Consider the following 20,203-nt stretch of genomic DNA (forward strand, 5'->3'; position numbering starts at 1 on the left):
ACACACCTTCTACTGTATTCATTATGTTTGAACACACACCTCCTACTGTATTCATTATGTCAGAACACACACCTCCTACTGTATTCATTATGTCAGAACACACACCCCCTACTGTATTCAGTATGTCTACTTGCACGCCATCATACAGGTCAGAACACACACCTCCTACTGTGTTCATTATGTCAGAACACACACCTCCTACTGTATTCATTATGTCAGAACACACACCTCCTACTGTATTCATTATGTCAGAACACACACCTCCTACTGTATTCATTATGTCAGAACACACACCTCCACTGTATTCATTATGTCAGAACACACACCTCCTACTGTATTCATTATGTCAGAACACACACCTCCTACTGTATTCATTATGTCAGAACACACACCTCCTACTGTATTCATTATGTCAGAACACACACCTCCACTGTATTCATTATGTCAGACACACACCTCCTACTGTATTCATTATGTCAGAACACACACCTCCTACTGTATTCATTATGTCAGAACACACACCTCCTACTGTATTCATTATGTCAGAACACACACCTCCTACTGTATTCATTATGTCAGAACACACACCACCTACTGTATTCATTATGTCAGAACACACACCTCCTACTGTATTCATTATGTCAGAACACACACCTCCTACTGTATTCATTATGTCAGAACACACACCTCCTACTGTATTCATTATGTCAGAACACACACCTCCTACTGTATTCATTATGTCAGAACACACACCTCCTACTGTATTCATTATGTCAGAACACACACCACCTACTGTATTCATTATGTCAGAACACACCTCCTACTGTATTCATTATGTCATTATGTCAGAACACACACCTCCTACTGTATTCATTGTCTTTGTAACTGTAACTGTTGAAATTGACAGTAGAATAAAAACAGTGAGTGTGTGTTGCAGGAGAGGAAGAAGTTTGGTCCTCTGGGTTGGAACATCCGTTATGAGTTCAACGACAGCGACAGAGAGTGTGCCCTGCTCAACCAGAACCTCTACTGTCAGACTGGTCACATACCCTGGGATGCTCTCATCTACATCACTGGTAGGACTGTGTGTGTGTATCGGCCGCCCTGCCTGTCTCCCTGCCTGTCTGTCTCCCTCCTTGCCTGTCTCCCTGCCTGTCTGTCTCCCTCCTTGCCTGTCTCCCTCCTTGCCTGTCTCCCTGCATGTCTCCCTTCCCGCCTCCCTGTCTGCCTGTTTCCCTGCCGGGTCCTCCATTATTCACATTACTGCTGACCACTGTGAGGTTCTGAGAGGTTTAGTAGCAGGGAAGACCCTGAGGTTCTGGGAGGTTTAGTAGCAGGGAAGACCCTGAGGTTCTGGGAGGTTTAGTAGCAGGGAAGACCCTGAGGTTCTGGGAGGTTTAGTAGCAGGGAAGACCCTGAGGTTCTGGGAGGTTTAGTAGCAGGGAAGACCCTGAGGTTCTGGGAGGTTTAGTAGCAGGGAAGACCCTGAGGTTCTGGGAGGTTTAGTAGCAGGGAAGACCCTGAGGTTCTGGGAGGTTTAGTAGCAGGGAAGACCCTGAGGTTCTGGGAGGTTTAGTAGCAGGGAAGACCCTGAGGTTCTGGGAGGTTTAGTAGCAGGGAAGACCCTGAGGTTCTGGGAGGTTTAGTAGCAGGGAAGACCCTGAGGTTCAGGGAGGTTTAGTAGCAGGGAAGACCCTGAGGTTCTGGGAGGTTTAGTAGCAGGGAAGACCCTGCAGTTCTGGGAGGTTTAGTAGCAGGGAAGACCCTGAGGTTCTGGGAGGTTTAGTAGCAGGGAAGACCTGCAGTTCTGGGAGGTTTAGTAGCAGGGAAGACCCTGAGGTTCTGGGAGGTTTAGTAGCAGGGAAGACCCTGAGGTTCTGGGAGGTTTAGTAGCAGGGAAGACCCTGAGGTTCTGGGAGGTTTAGCAGCAGGTATTGTTGTGAATTGTTACTACTGTTACTACTGTACTTTTGTAGCTAGGAACACAAGCATTTCGCTACACCTGCATAACATGGATTTGATTTGAGAATGATGTTTGACAAGGAGGTGTCCACATACACTATATTACTACACTATATTACTACACTATATTACTACACTATATTACTACACTTATATTACTACACTATATTACTACACTTCATTACAAAAGTATCTCTAAACTGACATGTTTTTCCCCTTTTTCAAATTTGACCTTCTAATAATGATTATACATCATGTAAAATATATTGTGTGATTACACACTCCTGAGGCCAGATTTGATTTCATGACTGATGTCTTCCATTCTTCCATTTTTTCAGGCTTTGTAATGTTTGTTTAATTCCTAATTCTTTGTATGCAGAAACCATCCATTTGAAAATCATTGGGTGTTTAACCTATAGCATGATATAGTTTTAAACATCCTGAATCAGTGTTCCTCTCTCACTTAGTGTAATAACTGAAAGAAGGGTTCCCTGTTCTGCATTCTAAAGTTTAGAACCTCTATTAGAACCTTCCATTTACCCAGAAGACCCTCTGTTCCACCTCCACTCTGTCTGTAATAGGAATGATTCCAAATGTGCACATGTGTTTTCCACAGCAGGTTCATGTGAAGTGGGTCGTGTTCATTAGGAAATGACCGTAAAACCAACATGAGCATTTCTTCTGGAGGTAGCCCCTCCAGGTTTCTGTCCATGTTCTTCCTTTCAGTACCTAATGACTCCCCCCACCCTCACCCTCTCTCCCCCCAGGGGAGATAACCTACGGAGGCAGGGTGACTGATGCCTGGGACCAGCGCTGTCTCCGCACCATCCTCAAACGCTTCTTCTCTCCTGTCACCCTGGACCCAGGGTACACCTTCTCCACCTCAGGTGAAGACCACTGTGTGTGTGTGTGCGTGCAAATTTGTGTGTACAATTTGTGTGTACAAATGTTGCTGAATCTGAGAAACGGGGGAAAGGTGTGTCCTGTTGTGTGTCTGTGTGTTCAGTGAGATCTAACTGTTGGTATTCTGTCTGTGTGTGTTCAGTGAGATCTAACTGTTGGTATTCTGTCTGTGTGTGTTCAGTGAGATCTAACTGTTGGTATTCTGTCTGTGTGTGTTCAGTGAGATCTAACTGTTGGTATTCTGTCTGTGTGTGTTCAGTGAGATCTAACTGTTGGTATCCTGTCTGTGTGTGTTCAGTAAGATCTAACTGTTGGTATTCTGTCTGTGTGTGTTCAGTGAGATCTAACTGTTGGTATCCTGTCTGTGTGTGTTCAGTGAGATCTAACTGTTGGTATCCTGTCTGTGTGTGTTCAGTGAGATCTAACTGTTGGTATTCTGTCTGTGTGTGTTCAGTGAGATCTAACTGTTGGTATTCTGTCTGTGTGTGTTCAGTGAGATCTAACTGTTCGTATTCTGTCTGTGTGTGTTCAGTGAGATCTAACTGTTGGTATTCTGTCTGTGTGTTCAGTGAGATCTAACTGTTCGTATTCTGTCTGTGTGTGTTCAGTGAGATCTAACTGTTGGTATCCTGTCTGTGTGTGTTCAGTGAGATCTAACTGTTGGTATTCTGTCTGTGTGTGTTCAGTGAGATCTAACTGTTCGTATTCTGTCTGTGTGTGTTCAGTGAGATCTAACTGTTGGTATTCTGTCTGTGTGTGTTCAGTGAGATCTAACTGTTCGTATTCTGTCTGTGTGTGTTCAGTGAGATCTAACTGTTGGTATTCTGTCTGTGTGTGTTCAGTGAGATCTAACTGTTCGTATTCTGTCTGTGTGTGTTCAGTGAGATCTAACTGTTCGTATTCTGTCTGTGTGTGTTCAGTGAGATCTAACTGTTGGTATTCTGTCTGTGTGTGTTCAGTGAGATCTAACTGTTCGTATTCTGTCTGTGTGTGTTCAGTGAGATCTAACTGTTGGTATTCTGTCTGTGTGTGTTCAGTGAGATCTAACTGTTCGTATTCTGTCTGTGTGTGTTCAGTGAGATCTAACTGTTGGTATTCTGTCTGTGTGTGTTCAGTGAGATCTAACTGTTGGTATTCTGTCTGTGTGTGTTCAGTGAGATCTAACTGTTGGTATTCTGTCTGTGTGTGTTCAGTGAGATCTAACTGTTGGTATTCTGTCTGTGTGTGTTCAGTGAGATCTAACTGTTGGTATTCTGTCTGTGTGTGTTCAGTGAGATCTAACTGTTCGTATTCTGTCTGTGTGTGTTCAGTGAGATCTAACTGTTGGTATTCTGTCTGTGTGTGTTCAGTGAGATCTAACTGTTGGTATTCTGTCTGTGTGTGTTCAGTGAGATCTAACTGTTGGTATCCTGTCTGTGTGTGTTCAGTGAGATCTAACTGTTGGTATTCTGTCTGTGTGTGTTCAGTGAGATCTAACTGTTGGTATCCTGTCTGTGTGTGTTCAGTGAGATCTAACTGTTCGTATTCTGTCTGTGTGTGTTCAGTGAGATCTAACTGTTGGTATTCTGTCTGTGTGTTCAGTGAGATCTAACTGTTCGTATTCTGTCTGTGTGTGTTCAGTGAGATCTAACTGTTGGTATTCTGTCTGTTTATGTGTTCAGTGAGATCTAACTGTTGGTATTCTGTCTGTGTGTTCAGTGAGATCTAACTGTTGGTATTCTGTGTGTGTGTGTGTCAGGTGTCTACTTTGCCCCCGAGGCAGACAGACTGAGTGACTATAACAGGTACATAGAGAACCTTCCTCTCATAGACGACCCTGAGATCTTTGGTATGCACGAGAACGCCAACCTCGCCTTCCAGGTTCGACACTTCACTCTGCTAATATATTCTCACCTTTAGCTCAGTGGGCTAATACTGGCTTGGGGACAGTTAACTATACAGTACCTAATTCAAATTTGTTTTTGACAAATTTTGTTCATGTACTGTCTGAAAATAAGAGGTCAGATCACTAATACAAAACATGTATTTAGCCAGTTAAGAGGAGAACATTACCTTTGATGCTGACAACATGGATACATACTATAGGCGTATATAGTCTGTGTCCTGTGGGTTACTTGTCATCCCTAAAGCGGTGAGGTCTTGTCTGTCTGTACAGCGTCTGGAGACTATGACCCTGATCAACACCATCCTGGAGGTACAGCCTCGCTCGTCAGCCCGCGGCGGGGGCAAGAGCAACGACGAGATCGTCCACGAGCTGGCCGACACCATCCTCGCCAAGATCCCGGGTGAGAGAGAGACGCACGTAAACACACACACACACACACACATCCCAGGCTTGATTTATTCTGGTGCTTTTACGGTTTGATGTTCGCTTTGGTTTGAAATTAAAGTTAGTCTCTCTAAACTCATTATAGTGTGGTTGAAGTCACTGTCTGATCTGTCTGCCTGTCTCTCTGTCTGTGTCTGTCTCTGTCTCTGTCTGTCTGTGTCTGTGTCTGTGTCTGTGTCTGTGTCTGTCTGTCTGTCTGTCTGTCTGTCTGTCTGTCTGTCTGTCTGTCTGTCTGTCTGTCTGTCTGTCTGTCTGTCTGTCTGTGTCTGTCTCTCTGTCTGTCTGTGTCTGTCTGATCTGTCTCTCTGTCTGTCTGTGTCTGTCTGATCTGTCTCTGTCTGTCTGTGTCTGTCTGTGTCTGTCTGTCTGTCTGTGTCTGTCTGATCTGTCTCTGTCTGTCTGTCTGTGTCTGTCTGATCTGTCTCTGTCTGTCTGTGTCTGTCTGTGTCTGTCTGATCTGTCTCTCTGTCTGTGTATCTGATCTGTCTCTCTGTCGGTCTGTCTCCTCAGAGTGTCTGGATATGGATGAGGCAGCAGAGGCTCTGTTTATTCGTGACGCCAACGGACGCCTCAACTCCTCACCACCGTCCTCGGACAGGAAGTAGACCGCTTTAACAACCTGCTGCGGGTCCTCAGGGTGAGTCAGGGGTCAGGCATTAGAGGTCAGGGGTCAGGCATTAGAGGTCAGGGGTCCCAGTTGTCAGCCATTCATTTTTCAGTGTATTTAAATGCTGTGAAATCAGGAGATGATGATTGGTAATGGAAATGCATTGAAAAAGTCCTTGATGAAATGTTAGGACAGCTGTATCGGTCCATGGTTCCAGCTGCTGCCCCTAGGTCTCAATGGAAGGTCCCAGAGGCATAGTGGAGGGACATACAGTGCATTCGGAATCTATTCACCCCTTGACTTTTTCCACATTTTGTTACAGCCTTATTCTAAAATGTATTAAATGTAGTTTTGTTTCATCAATCTACACACAATAGCCCATAAAGACAAAGCAACAAAAATAGTTAAAAAATGTTGGCTTTTAAATTATTATTATTTTTTTTTACAAATTCACATGTTACATTTACATAGATATTCAGACCCTTTACTCAGTACTTTGTTGAAGCACCTTTGGCAGTGATTACTGCCTCAAGTCCTCTTGGGTATATATATATATATATGATGCTACAAGCTTGTCACTCCTGATTTTGGGGAGTTTCTCCCGTTCTTCTCTGCAGATCCTCTCAAGCTCTGTCAGGTTGGATGGGGAGCGTTGCTGCACAGCTATTTTCAGGTCTCTCCAGAGATGTTAGATTGGATTCAAGTCCGGCTCTGGCTGGGCCACTCAAGGACATTCAGAGACTTGTCCTGAAGCCACTCCTGCAGTGTCTTGTCTGTTTGCTTAGGGTTGTTGTCCTGTTGGAAGGTGAACTAGTCCTCAGCGCTCTGGAGCAAGTTTTCATCAAGGATCTCTCTGTACTTTGCTCCGTTCATCTTTCCCTCGATCCTGACTAGTCTCCCTGCCACTGGAAAACATCCCCACAACATGATGCTGCCACCACCATGCTTCACCGTAGGGATGGTGCCAGGTTTCCTCCAGACGTGACGTTTGGCATTCAGACCAAAGTGTTCAATCTTGGTTTCATCAGACCAGAGAATCTTGTTTCTCATGGTCTGAGAGTTCTTTAGGTGCCTCTTGGCAAACTCCAAGTAGGCTGTTGTGTGCCTTTTTACTGAGGAGTGGCTTCCACTTCCACTTGCCACTCTACTATAAAGGCCTGATTGGTGGAGTGCTGCAGAGATGATTGTCCATCTCCACAGAGATACTCTAGAGCTCTGTCAGAGTGACCATCAGGGTCTTGGTCACCTCCCTGACCAAGGCCCTTCTCCCTGATTGCTCAGTTTGGCCAGGCAGCCAGCTCTAGTTAGAGTCTTGACGTTCCAAACGTTTTCCATTATAGAATGATGGAAGACACTGTTCTTGGGGACCTTCAATGCTGCAGACAGTTGTTTTGTACCTTTCCCCAGATCTGTGCCTCCACACAATCCTGTCTCAGAGGTCTACGGTTTTTGCTCTGACATGCACTGTCAACTGTTGGTACCTTATATAGATCTCAAGCACAGGAGGTTGGTGGCACCTTATTTTATGAGGATGGGCTCGTTGTAATGACTGGAACCGAATCAGTTGAATGGGATCAAATACACGAATACACCCGTGTGTGATGCCATTCCATTTGATCCAGACATTATGATGAGCCGTTCTCCCCTCAGCAGCCTCCACTGATCTCAACGATGATCCATGGAAACAGGAAACAGGAAACAGGATGCACCGGAGCTCAATTTTGAGTTTCATCGCAAAGGTTGAATAGTTATGTAAATGTTATATTTCATTTTTATATAATATTTTGCAAACATTTCTAAAACCCCTGTTTTCGCTTTGTCATTATATGGTATTGTGTGTAGATTGATGAGGGGAAAAATATAATTGGATCCATTTTAGAATAAAGGCTGTAATGTAACAAAATGTGGAAAAGGGGAATGTGTTTGAATACTTTACGAAGAATCTGAATGTGTTTATAAGGACAGATGCTGCAGCCACATTGTTGGCAAACCGTTACTGCAGTGGTGACCTCTGGGTTTATGATGTTCTGTTGTGGATGTCTCAGATAAACACCCACAAACACTTCTCCTCACATTCAGCCTCCCTCCCTCCCTCCCCAGGTGTCTCTGTGTACCCTCCAGAAGGCTATAGCAGGGCTGGTGGTGATGTCAGAGGAGATGGAGAGGATCTACACCAGTTTCCTCAACAACCAGGTTCCAAACCACTGGAGCACCTCAGCTTACCCCTCCCTCAAACCCCTGGCCAGCTGGGTTAAAGACCTGGCCCTCAGGACCTGCTTCATCGAGGTGACAGAGACATCTCTCTCTCTCATAGACACGTGTTGCTGTACAGTTGGGTCATTGAACCTCTCTTTAAGTCCTGAGTCAGACAATTTACCCCCATAACCACATTTTGTGTACATATGTATCGATGTACTACGACACAGTGAAACACTATATTTACTTCTCTCAGATGTGTGTGGATGTTGTCATTACATCAGATGATAAGACTTGTGTGTCTGTGTGTTGTCATTACATCAGATGGGAGACTTGTGTGTCTGTGTGTTGTCATTACATCAGATGGGAGACTTGTGTGTCTGTGTGTTGTCATTACATCAGATGGGAGACTTGTGTGTTTGTGTGTTGTCATTACATCAGATGGGAGACTTGTGTGTTTGTGTGTTGTCATTACATCAGATGGGAGACTTGTGTGTTTGTGTGTTGTCATTACATCAGATGGGAGACTTGTGTGTCTGTGTGTTGTCATTACATCAGATGGGAGACTTGTCATTACATCAGATGATAAGACTTGTGTGTTTGTGTGTTGTCATTACATCAGATGGGAGACTTGTGTGTCTGTGTGTTGTCATTACATCAGATGGGAGACTTGTGTGTTTGTGTGTTGTCATTACATCAGATGGGAGACTTGTGTGTTTGTGTGTTGTCATTACATCAGATGGGAGACTTGTGTGTTTGTGTGTTGTCATTACATCAGATGGGAGACTTGTGTGTCTGTGTGTTGTCATTACATCAGATGATAAGACTTGTGTGTTTGTGTGTTGTCATTACATCAGATGGGAGACTTGTGTTTGTGTGTTGTCATTACATCAGATGGGAGACTTGTGTGTCTGTGTGTTGTCATTACATCAGATGGGAGACTTGTGTGTTTGTGTGTTGTCATTACATCAGATGGAAGACTTGTGTTTGTGTGTTGTCATTACATCAGATGATAAGACTTGTGTGTTTGTGTGTTGTCATTACATCAGATGTAAGACTTGTGTGTCTGTGTGTTGTCATTACATCAGATGGGAGACTTGTGTGTTTGTGTGTTGTCATTACATCAGATGGGAGACTTGTGTTTGTGTGTTGTCATTACATCAGATGATAAGACTTGTGTGTCTGTGTGTTGTCATTACATCAGATGGGAGACTTGTGTGTTTGTGTGTTGTCATTACATCAGATGGGAGACTTGTGTGTCTGTGTGTTGTCATTACATCAGATGGAAGACTTGTGTTTGTGTGTTGTCATTACATCAGATGGAAGACTTGTGTCTGTGTGTTGTCATTACATCAGATGATAAGACTCGTGTGTCTGTGTGTTGTCATTACATCAGATGGAAGACTTGTGTCTGTGTGTTGTCATTACATCAGATGGGAGACTTGTGTGTCTGTGTGTTGTCATTACATCAGATGGAAGACTTGTGTCTGTGTGTTGTCATTACATCAGATGGGAGACTTGTGTGTCTGTGTGTTGTCATTACATCAGATGGGAGACTTGTGTTTGTGTGTTGTCATTACATCAGATGGAAAGACTCTTACATATGTAGGCAATGTGGTGATATAGTGGAAACAGGACATCTATGTTTGTGTGCTCTTGTTGTTAACATTTCTGTGATCATACCACCATATCACACTCAGACGAATGTGGATTTTCTCTTACAGGAACTCCGCCCAGGCAGAGAAACACACACACACACACACACACACACACACACACACACACACACACACACACACACACACACACACACACACACACACACACACACACACACACACACACAGAGTCATTATCAGGGGTAGTGAGATGGGATGATGTGATGAGAGAATCATGTTTAAACATTAGCAGCACGCCATCCACTTCAGACTGACTTCTTTCTTTCTCATCTCTTACTCCCACGTTCTATTCTTCTGTGTCCTTGCTCTGCATTTACCCATCTCTATCTCTCTCTTTCTCTCTTTCCCTCTCCCTAGTCTTCTCTCTTTCCCTCTCCCTAGTCTTCTCTCTTTCCCTCTCCCTAGTCTTCTCTCTTTCTCTCTTTCCCTCTCCCTAGTCTTCTCTCTTTCCCTCTCCCTAGTCTTCTCTCTTTCTCTCTTTCCCTCTCCCTAGTCTTCTCTCTTTCTCTCTTTCCCTCTCCCTAGTCTTCTCTCTTTCCCTCTCCCTAGTCTTCTCTCTTTCCCTCTCCCTAGTCTTCTCTCTTTCCCTCTCCCTAGTCTTCTCTCTTTCCCTCTCCCTAGTCTTCTCTCTTTCTCTCTTTCCCTCTCCCTAGTCTCCTCTGTCTTTCCCTCACCCTAGTCTTCTCTCTTTCCCTCTCCTAGTCTTCTCTCTTTCTATCTTTCCCTCTCCCTAGTCTCCTCTGTCTTTCCCTCACCCTAGTCTTCTCTCTTTCCCTCTCCCCAGTCTTCTCTCTCTCTCTTTCCCTCTCCCTAGTCTCCTCTGTCTTTCCCTCTCCCTAGTCTTCTCTCTTTCCCTCTCCCTAGTCTTCTTTCTTTCTCTCTTTCCCTCTCCCTTGTCTTCTCTCTTTCCCTCTCCCTAGTCTCCTCTGTCTTTCCCTCTCCCTAGTCTTCTCTCTTTCCCTCTCCCTAGTCTTCTCTCTTTCACTCTCCCTAGTCTCCTCTGTCTTTCCCTCTCCCTCGTCTTCTCTCTTTCTCTCTTTCCCTCTCCCTAGTCTTCTCTCTTTCTCTCTTTCCCTCTCCCTAGTCTCCTCTGTCTTTCCCTCTCCCTAGTCTTCTCTCTTTCCCTCTCCCTAGTCTTCTCTCTTTCCCTCTCCCTAGTCTTCTCTCTTTCCCTCTCCCTAGTCTTCTCTCTTTCCCTCTCCCTAGTCTTCTCTCTTTCCCTCTCCCTAGTCTTCTCTCTTTCTCTCTTTCCCTCTCCCTAGTCTCCTCTGTCTTTCCCTCACCCTAGTCTTCTCTCTTTCCCTCTCCCGAGTCTTCTCTCTCTCTATCCCTAGTCTTCTCTCTTTCTCTCTTTCCCTCTACCTAGTCTTCTCTCTTTCCCTCTCCCTAGTCTTCTCTTTTTTCTCCCTCTCTCTCCCTAGTCTTCTCTCTCTTTTTTTTCTCCCTCTCTCTCCCTAGTCTTCTCTCTTTTTTCTCCCTCTCTCTCCCTAGTCTTCTCTCTTTTTTCTCCCTATCTCTCCCTAGTCTTCTCTCTCTTTTTCTCTTTCCCTCTCCCTAGTCATTTTCTCTCTTTTTTCCCAAGTCTTCCCTCTTTCTCTCTTTCCCTCTCCCTCGTCTTCTCTCTTTTTGTCTCCCTCTCTCTCCCTAATCTTCTCTCTTTTTTTCTCTCTCTCACTCCCTAGTCTTCTCTCTCTTTGTTTGTCTCTATCTCCAGTCTTCTCTCTCTCTATCAATTGACATTTTCTATTAGCACGTGAAACATATGTTAACAATGCCAAAGCCAGTGAACTAGATGATAATCTCGCTCTCTCTCTGCTCTCTGTCCATCTCTCATTCTCTCTGTGCACTCGCTCCGTCGCCCCAGACTGAAGCGTCTGTTCCGAGAGACTGGTCTTACTGTGTGTTACGCAATCCCTAAATGTCTACACACAGACAGATGAACATAACCCCAGTCTCTGGTGACAGCCTTACAATTAGGTTCTGGGAACTGAGATTAACATAACTGTCTCCTCTGTTCCCAATCAAAATCACCCTCTCCTTCGTGTGCGTGTGTGTGTGTGTCTGTGTGTGTGTGTTCATGCAGGGAAACCAACTTCCTCTCTGTCTGTGTGTTTGTGTAGAACTGGATCACTCGGGGTCAGCCCAAATCCTTCTGGATCTCTGGACTATTCTTCCTCAGGGCTTCCTCACTGGTCAGTACACACCGTCTCCTCTGTTCTCTAGTCAATATTATGTAGTATTAAATATCACTGGTCAGTACACACTGTCTCCTCTGTTCTCTAGTCAATATTATGTAGTATTAAATATCACTGGTCAGTACACACTGTCTCCTCTGTTCTCTAGTCAATATTATGTAGTATTAAATATCACTGGTCAGTACACACTGTCTCCTCTGTTCTCTAGTCAATATTATGTAGTATTAAATATCACTGGTCAGTACACACTGTCTCCTCTGTTCTCTAGTCAATATTATGTAGTATTAAATATCACTGGTCAGTACACACCGTCTCCTCTGTTCTCTAGTCAATATTATGTAGTATTAAATATCACTGGTCAGTACACACTGTCTCCTCTGTTCTCTAGTCAATATTATGTAGTATTAAATATCACTGGTCAGTACACACCGTCTCCTCTGTTCTCTAGTCAATATTATGTAGTATTAAATATCACTGGTCAGTACACACCATCTCCTCTGTTCTCTAGTCAATATTATGTAGTATTAAATATCACTGGTCAGTACACACCATCTCCTCTGTTCTCTAGTCAATATTATGTAGTATTAAATATCACTGGTCAGTACACACCATCTCCTCTGTTCTCTAGTCAATATTATGTAGTATTAAATATCACTGGTCAGTACACACCATCTCCTCTGTTCTCTAGTCAATATTATGTAGTATTAAATATCACTGGTCAGTACACACTGTCTCCTCTGTGTTCTGTTCTCTAGTCAATATTATGTAGTATTAAATATCACTGGTCAGTACACACTGTCTCCTCTGTTCTCTAGTCAATATTATGTAGTATTAAATATCACTGGTCAGTACACACTGTCTCCTCTGTTCTCTAGTCAATATTATGTAGTATTAAATATCACTGGTCAGTACACACTGTCTCCTCTGTTCTCTAGTCAATATTATGTAGTATTAAATATCACTGGTCAGTACACACCATCTCCTCTGTTCTCTAGTCAATATTATGTAGTATTAAATATCACTGGTCAGTACACACTGTCTCCTCTGTTCTCTAGTCAATATTCATGTTATTAGTCCTATGAACAGAGAAAGTGAAATATTCCTTGATATTAAAAAAGACCCAAGCCGCTAATTATAACAACAAACCAAGCCTACCTATACACTTTCCTCCTCATTCATTACTGCTGCACTGCTTGTTGTAGCGCTGAGGGGAAATAGGAAGAACTCGCATTTAATGGCTTATATAAGTGTTGAATACAAAGTGTTGACAGGGCTGAGTCAGACCTTAAACATCAACTCACTCATATATACAGCAGATCTCTGCTCTATTCGTTGACAGTCTCTCTCTGGTCATGGTTTTAAACGTTTTCAAATCTCACAGTATCAATTTTGCCCGTAACTTTCTTTCGTGCCTGCTACATTACTCCAAACATGGTCATCTGAGCATTTGATGGGCCAGCGGTGGCATAGTGCACTTGATTTCCTCTCCAGGCCCACCGGGACGGCAGAGTTTGTACCTTCAGTCACATACCTGGAGCGCAGGGCAGCTGAATGGGCTGCACCCACCACCATCTACCACCAACAGAGACTGATAGAAAAACTAGGAACACAAGGCTTTATCGTTATTTACAGAAATGTTTGGTGGTGGACTAGAGATGCCTGGGAGATGGACCGGTTGGTGACCACTGATATAGTATGTTGTGGGGTTATTAACAGAAATGTTTGGTGATGGACTAGATGCCTGGGAGATGGACCGGTTGGTGACCACTGATATAGTATGTTGTTGGGGTTATTTACAGAAATGTTTGGTGATGGACTAGATGCCTGGGAGATGGACCGGTTAGTGACCACTGATATAGTATGTTGTTGGGTTATTTACAGAAATGTTTGGTGATGGACTAGAGATGCCTGGGAGATGGACCGGTTGGTGACCACTGATATAGTATGTTGTGGGGTTATTAACAGAAATGTTTGGTGATGGACTAGATGCCTGGGAGATGGACCGGTTGGTGACCACTGATATAGTATGTTGTTGGGTTATTTACAGAAATGTTTGGTGATGGACTAGATGCCTGGGAGATGGACCGGTTAGTGACCACTGATATAGTATGTTGTTGGGTTATTTACAGAAATGTTTGGTGATGGACTAGAGATGCCTGGGAGATGGACCGGTTGGTGACCACTGATATAGTATGTTGTTGGGGTTATTTACAGAAATGTTTGGTGATGGACTAGATGCCTGGGAGATGGACCGGTTAGTGACCACTGATATAGTATGTTGTTGGGTTATATACAGAAATGTTTGGTGATGGACTAGATGCCTGGGAGATGGACCGGTTGGTGACCACTGATATAGTATGTTGTTGGGTTATTTACAGAAATGTTTGGTGATGGACTAGATGCCTGGGAGATGGACCGGTTAGTGACCACTGATATAGTATGTTGTTGGGTTATTTACAGAAATGTTTGGTGATGGACTAGAGATGCCTGGGAGATGGACCGGTTGGTGACCACTGATATAGTATGTTGTTGGGTTATTTACAGAAATGTTTGGTGATGGACTAGATGCCTGGGAGATGGACCGGTTAGTGACCACTGATATAGTATGTTGTTGGGTTATTTACAGAAATGTTTGGTGATGGACTAGATGCCTGGGAGATGGACCGGTTAGTGACCACTGATATAGTATGTTGTTGGGTTATTTACAGAAATGTTTGGTGATGGACTAGATGCCTGGGAGATGGACCGGTTGGTGACCACTGATATAGTATGTTGTTGGGTTATTTACAGAAATGTTTGGTGATGGACTAGAGATGCCTGGGAGATGGACCGGTTGGTGACCACTGATATAGTATGTTGTTGGGGTTATTTACAGAAATGTTTGGTGATGGACTAGATGCCTGGGAGATGGACCGGTTAGTGACCACTGATATAGTATGTTGTTGGGTTATTTACAGAAATGTTTGGTGATGGACTAGAGATGCCTGGGAGATGGACCGGTTGGTGACCACTGATATAGTATGTTGTTGGGTTATTTACAGACATGTTTGGTGATGGACTAGAGATGCCTGGGAGATGGACCGGTTGGTGACCACTGATATAGTATGTTGTTGTGGTTATTAACAGAAATGTTTGGTGATGGACTAGATGCCTGGGAGATGGACCGGTTAGTGACCACTGATATAGTATGTTGTTGGGTTATTTACAGAAATGTTTGGTGATGGACTAGATGCCTGGGAGATGGACCGGTTAGTGACCACTGATATAGTATGTTGTTGGGTTATTTACAGAAATGTTTGGTGATGGACTAGAGATGCCTGGGAGATGGACCGGTTGGTGACCACTGATATAGTATGTTGTTGGGTTATTAACAGAAATGTTTGGTGATGGACTAGATGCCTGGGAGATGGACCGGTTAGTGACCACTGATATAGTATGTTGTTGGGTTATTTACAGAAATGTTTGGTGATGGACTAGAGATGCCTGGGAGATGGACCGGTTGGTGACCACTGATATAGTATGTTGTTGGGTTATTTACAGAAATGTTTGGTGATGGACTAGAGATGCCTGGGAGATGGACCGGTTGGTGACCACTGATATAGTATGTTGTTGGGTTATTTACAGAAATGTTTGGTGATGGACTAGAGATGCCTGGGAGATGGACCGGTTAGTGACCACTGATATAGTATGTTGTTGGGTTATTTACAGAAATGTTTGGTGATGGACTAGATGCCTGGGAGATGGACCGGTTGGTGACCACTGATATAGTATGTTGTTGGGTTATTTACAGAAATGTTTGGTGATGGACTAGAGATGCCTGGGAGATGGACCGGTTAGTGACCACTGATATAGTATGTTGTTGGGTTATTTACAGAAATGTTTGGTGATGGACTAGATGCCTGGGAGATGGACCGGTTGGTGACCACTGATATAGTATGTTGTTGGGTTATTTACAGAAATGTTTGGTGATGGACTAGATGCCTGGGAGATGGACCGGTTAGTGACCACTGATATAGTATGTTGTTGGGTTATTTACAGAAATGTTTGGTGATGGACTAGATGCCTGGGAGATGGACCGGTTAGTGACCACTGATATAGTATGTTGTTGGGTTATTTACAGAAATGTTTGGTGATGGACTAGAGATGCCTGGGAGATGGACCGGTTGGTGACCACTGATATAGTATGTTGTTGGGTTATTTACAGAAATGTTTGGTGATGGACTAGAGATGCCTGGGAGATGGACCGGTTGGTGACCACTGATATAGTATGTTGTTGGGTTATTTACAGAAATGTTTGGTGATGGACTAGATGCCTGGGAGATGGACCGGTTGGTGACCACTGATATAGTATGTTGTTGGGTTATTAACAGAAATGTTTGGTGATGGACTAGAGATGCCTGGGAGATGGACCGGTTGGTGACCACTGATATAGTATGTTGTTGGGTTATTTACAGAAATGTTTGGTGATGGACTAGATGCCTGGGAGATGGACGGTTAGTGACCACTGATATAGTATGTTGTTGGGTTATTAACAGAAATGTTTGGTGATGGACTAGATGCCTGGGAGATGGACCGGTTAGTGACCACTGATATAGTATGTTGTTGGGTTATTTACAGAAATGTTTGGTGATGGACTAGATGCCTGGGAGATGGACCGGTTGGTGACCACTGATATAGTATGTTGTTGGGGTTATTTACAGAAATGTTTGGTGATGGACTAGATGCCTGGGAGATGGACCGGTTAGTGACCACTGATATAGTATGTTGTTGGGGTTATTTACAGAAATGTTTGGTGATGGACTAGATGCCTGGGAGATGGACCGGTTGGTGACCACTGATATAGTATGTTGTTGGGTTATTTACAGAAATGTTTGGTGATGGACTAGAGATGCCTGGGAGATGGACCGGTTGGTGACCACTGATATAGTATGTTGTGGGGTTATTAACAGAAATGTTTGGTGATGGACTAGATGCCTGGGAGATGGACCGGTTAGTGACCACTGATATAGTATGTTGTTGGGGTTATTTACAGAAATGTTTGGTGATGGACTAGATGCCTGGGAGATGGACCGGTTGGTGACCACTGATATAGTATGTTGTTGGGGTTATTTACAGAAATGTTTGGTGATGGACTAGATGCCTGGGAGATGGACCGGTTGGTGACCACTGATATAGTATGTTGTTGGGTTATTTACAGAAATGTTTGGTGATGGACTAGAGATGCCTGGGAGATGGACCGGTTATTGACCACTGATATATTATGTTGTTGGGTTTGATAGAGGTGCTGTATATTTATAAATCCTGTTATTGTTGAACAGGCCTGGGATCAGTCCAAAGTAGAGCACCAAACTGGGTTACAGTCCAGTTACTGAGATGTTGAAACGCTTTTGTGCTGTTCCCCCTCCTGTCCTGTAGGGGCGCTACAGAACCACGCCAGGACCTATAACCTCCCCATCGACGAGCTCAACTTCCGTTTTAACGTGTTGCCGGTCTACCTAGACCAGGGGGCCGTGAGCGAGGCGCTGAAGACCCTACCGGCCGGGGGCGAGCTGGACATGGACTCTGAGGTAGCTACAGGGAGGGGAGAGGGACATATTTAGAAGGTTGCCCTGAGGGCAGGAAGGAGTTTACTGCATCCTGCCTCCAAAGCACAGTCTGACTCTGTAAAAACATGAAGGAGCTAAGCTACTCGCTGATAGAAATGACTCCAACACACGTTGACCTCTGTGGGATGTTGAGGTCATCAGTGAATTAGTCAACTCGTCAGGTTCCTGAAGAGGTTTTAGAACCATATCTGGATCATTATTAGGACCCTGTGTTCTGGACAACCATGTCACATGACCTAGATTTGAACCTTTATTTAAAGCCTTGTCCAGAAATGAGAATTAGACCTAAAATGAACAACTGTCTGAAGATGGTGCTGGATGATGAAGCTTTAACTAAAAGTTGTGACATGATTGTCCAAAACCCAGGCCTCTAATCATAATGTATCATAATATGACATTATGGTGACTACAGTAACACTCTGTCTCCATAGCTACCCACCATCAACGACGGCGTGCTGGTGCACGGGATGTTCATGGACGCCAGTCGCTGGGACGACGTCGACATGGTGATCGAGGATGCGTTGCCGCGGGTGATGAACGCCATGCTTCCCGTGGTGCACTTCGAACCCCAGCAGAACTATGACCCTGATCCGTCTCTCTACCAGGCTCCGCTGTACAAGACCTCAGCTCGGGCTGGGACTTTGTCTACTACAGGTAAGGACACCTACCTAATATTCAGTTTCACCCCCCTTTTCCCTCAGAGCAGCCTCAATTCGTCAGGACATGGACTCTACAAGGTGTTGAAAGCGTTCCACAGGGATGCTGGCCCATGTTGACTCCAATGCTTCCCACAGTTGTGTCAAGTTGGCTGGATGTCCTTTGGTTGGTGGACCATTCTTGATACACACGGGAAACTGTTGAGTGTGAAAAACCCAGCAACGTTGCAGTTCTTGACACAAACCAGCAAGCCTGACACCGACTACCATACCCCATTCAGGCACTTCAATCTGGTGTCTTCCATTCACCCTCTGAATATCACACATACACAATCCATGTCTCAATTGTCTCAATGGGCAAGACTAAAGATTTAGGTGCTTTTGAACGGGGTATGGTAGTAGGTGCCAGACCTGTGTGTTCCTGGTCCTCTGCATCATGTCCAGATAGTGACAGACCTGTGTGTTCTCTGCATCATGTCCAGATAGTGACAGACCTGTGTGTTCTCTGCATCATGTCCAGATAGTGACAGACCTGTGCGTTCTCTGCATCATGTCCAGATAGTGACAGACCTGTGTGTTCTCTGCATCATGTGACAGACCTGTGTGTTCTCTGCATCATGTCCAGATAGTGACAGACCTGTGTGTTCTTTGCATCATGTCCAGATAGTGACAGACCTGTGCGTTCTCTGCATCATGTCCAGATAGTGACAGACCTGTGCGTTCTCTGCATCATGTCCAGATAGTGACAGACCTGTGCGTTCTCTGCATCATGTCCAGATAGTGACAGACCTGTGCGTTCTCTGCATCATGTCCAGATAGTGACAGACCTGTGCGTTCTCTGCATCATGTCCAGATAGTGACAGACCTGTGTGTTCTCTGCATCATGTCCAGATAGTGACAGACCTGTGTGTTCTCTCCCTCAGGCCACTCTACTAACTTTGTGGTGACGGTGATGCTGCCGTCCAGCCTGCCTAGTGACTATTGGATCACCAAGGCCTCAGCCCTGCTCTGTCAGCTCAATGAGTAGTCACACACACACACACACACACACACACACACACACACACACACACACACACACACACACGGCTGTACTTCTGCACCTTCATTACCAGCAGCAGTGATGAAGCCCATTCTCTATGGACTCTTGTTTTCTGGAAACCAGTGACTGTTTCTCACGTCTATATTGAGAAGTATTCTACTGTGTACTCTCTCTCCCTGCTAATCAGTTGAGAAGTATTCTACTGTGTACTCTCTCTCCCTGCTAATCAGTTGAGAAGTATTCTACTGTGTACTCTCTCTCCCTGCTAATCAGTTGAGAAGTATTCTACTGTGTACTCTCTCTCCCTGCTAATCAGTTGAGAAGTATTCTACTGTGTACTCTCTCTCCCTGCTAATCAGTTGAGAAGTATTCTACTGTGTACTCTCTCTCCCTGCTAATCAGTTGAGAAGTATTCTACTGTGTACTCTCTCTCCCTGCTAATCAGTTGAGAAGTATTCTACTGTGTACTCTCTCTCCCTGCTAATCAGTTGTATTTGCACGGGGGCCCAAAATGGCATTTTTCTTTTATTTTCTGAGTTGCTTTGATTAAATACCATGTAGCAGTGCTGTTGTCGTTTGTGCATTTTGCTGTGTGCCTGGGAGAAGAGCATGTCGCTACACCCGCAATAACAGCTGCTAAATAATGTGGATGTCACCAATCAGATTTGATTTGATGGGTTCAATTGTGTGTGGTGTGTTCAGTTCAGTCAATTTCTCTTCTCTTTCAGTGAACTGTAGCAACATATTAACACACCTGCGTCTGAAATGACAGCTCCCGACACGCCTTTATCCCCCCCCCCCCACACACACACACACACACAGTCGACAGGAAGTGTAGACTGCAGTGCTTTCATAGTCACTCGTGTAGCCTGCAAATGTGAAAGGAGAGTAAGATCGTCAATATTCACCAGGAGCATCACGTAAAATGCATCTGATGCGTGGTCAGCCAAACTCTAATTCACATGTAAGAGATGGTACTTCAGTGTCCTGCGTCTCCCCATTATAAATTAACCATGAGCCCCTGTCCT

General features: G+C 44.4%; 1 pseudogene; it reads left to right on the top strand.

Annotated features, from left to right (window-relative positions):
* LOC127908033 (dynein axonemal heavy chain 6-like) overlaps positions 1 to 19,741 on the top strand; it is a 60,875-nt pseudogene extending 41,134 nt beyond the window's left edge.
* Positions 19,742 to 20,203: the final 462 nt, after the last annotated feature.

This window comes from Oncorhynchus keta, chromosome 16 (assembly GCF_023373465.1).
Source record: "Oncorhynchus keta strain PuntledgeMale-10-30-2019 chromosome 16, Oket_V2, whole genome shotgun sequence".
Taxonomy (NCBI): domain Eukaryota; kingdom Metazoa; phylum Chordata; class Actinopteri; order Salmoniformes; family Salmonidae; genus Oncorhynchus; species Oncorhynchus keta.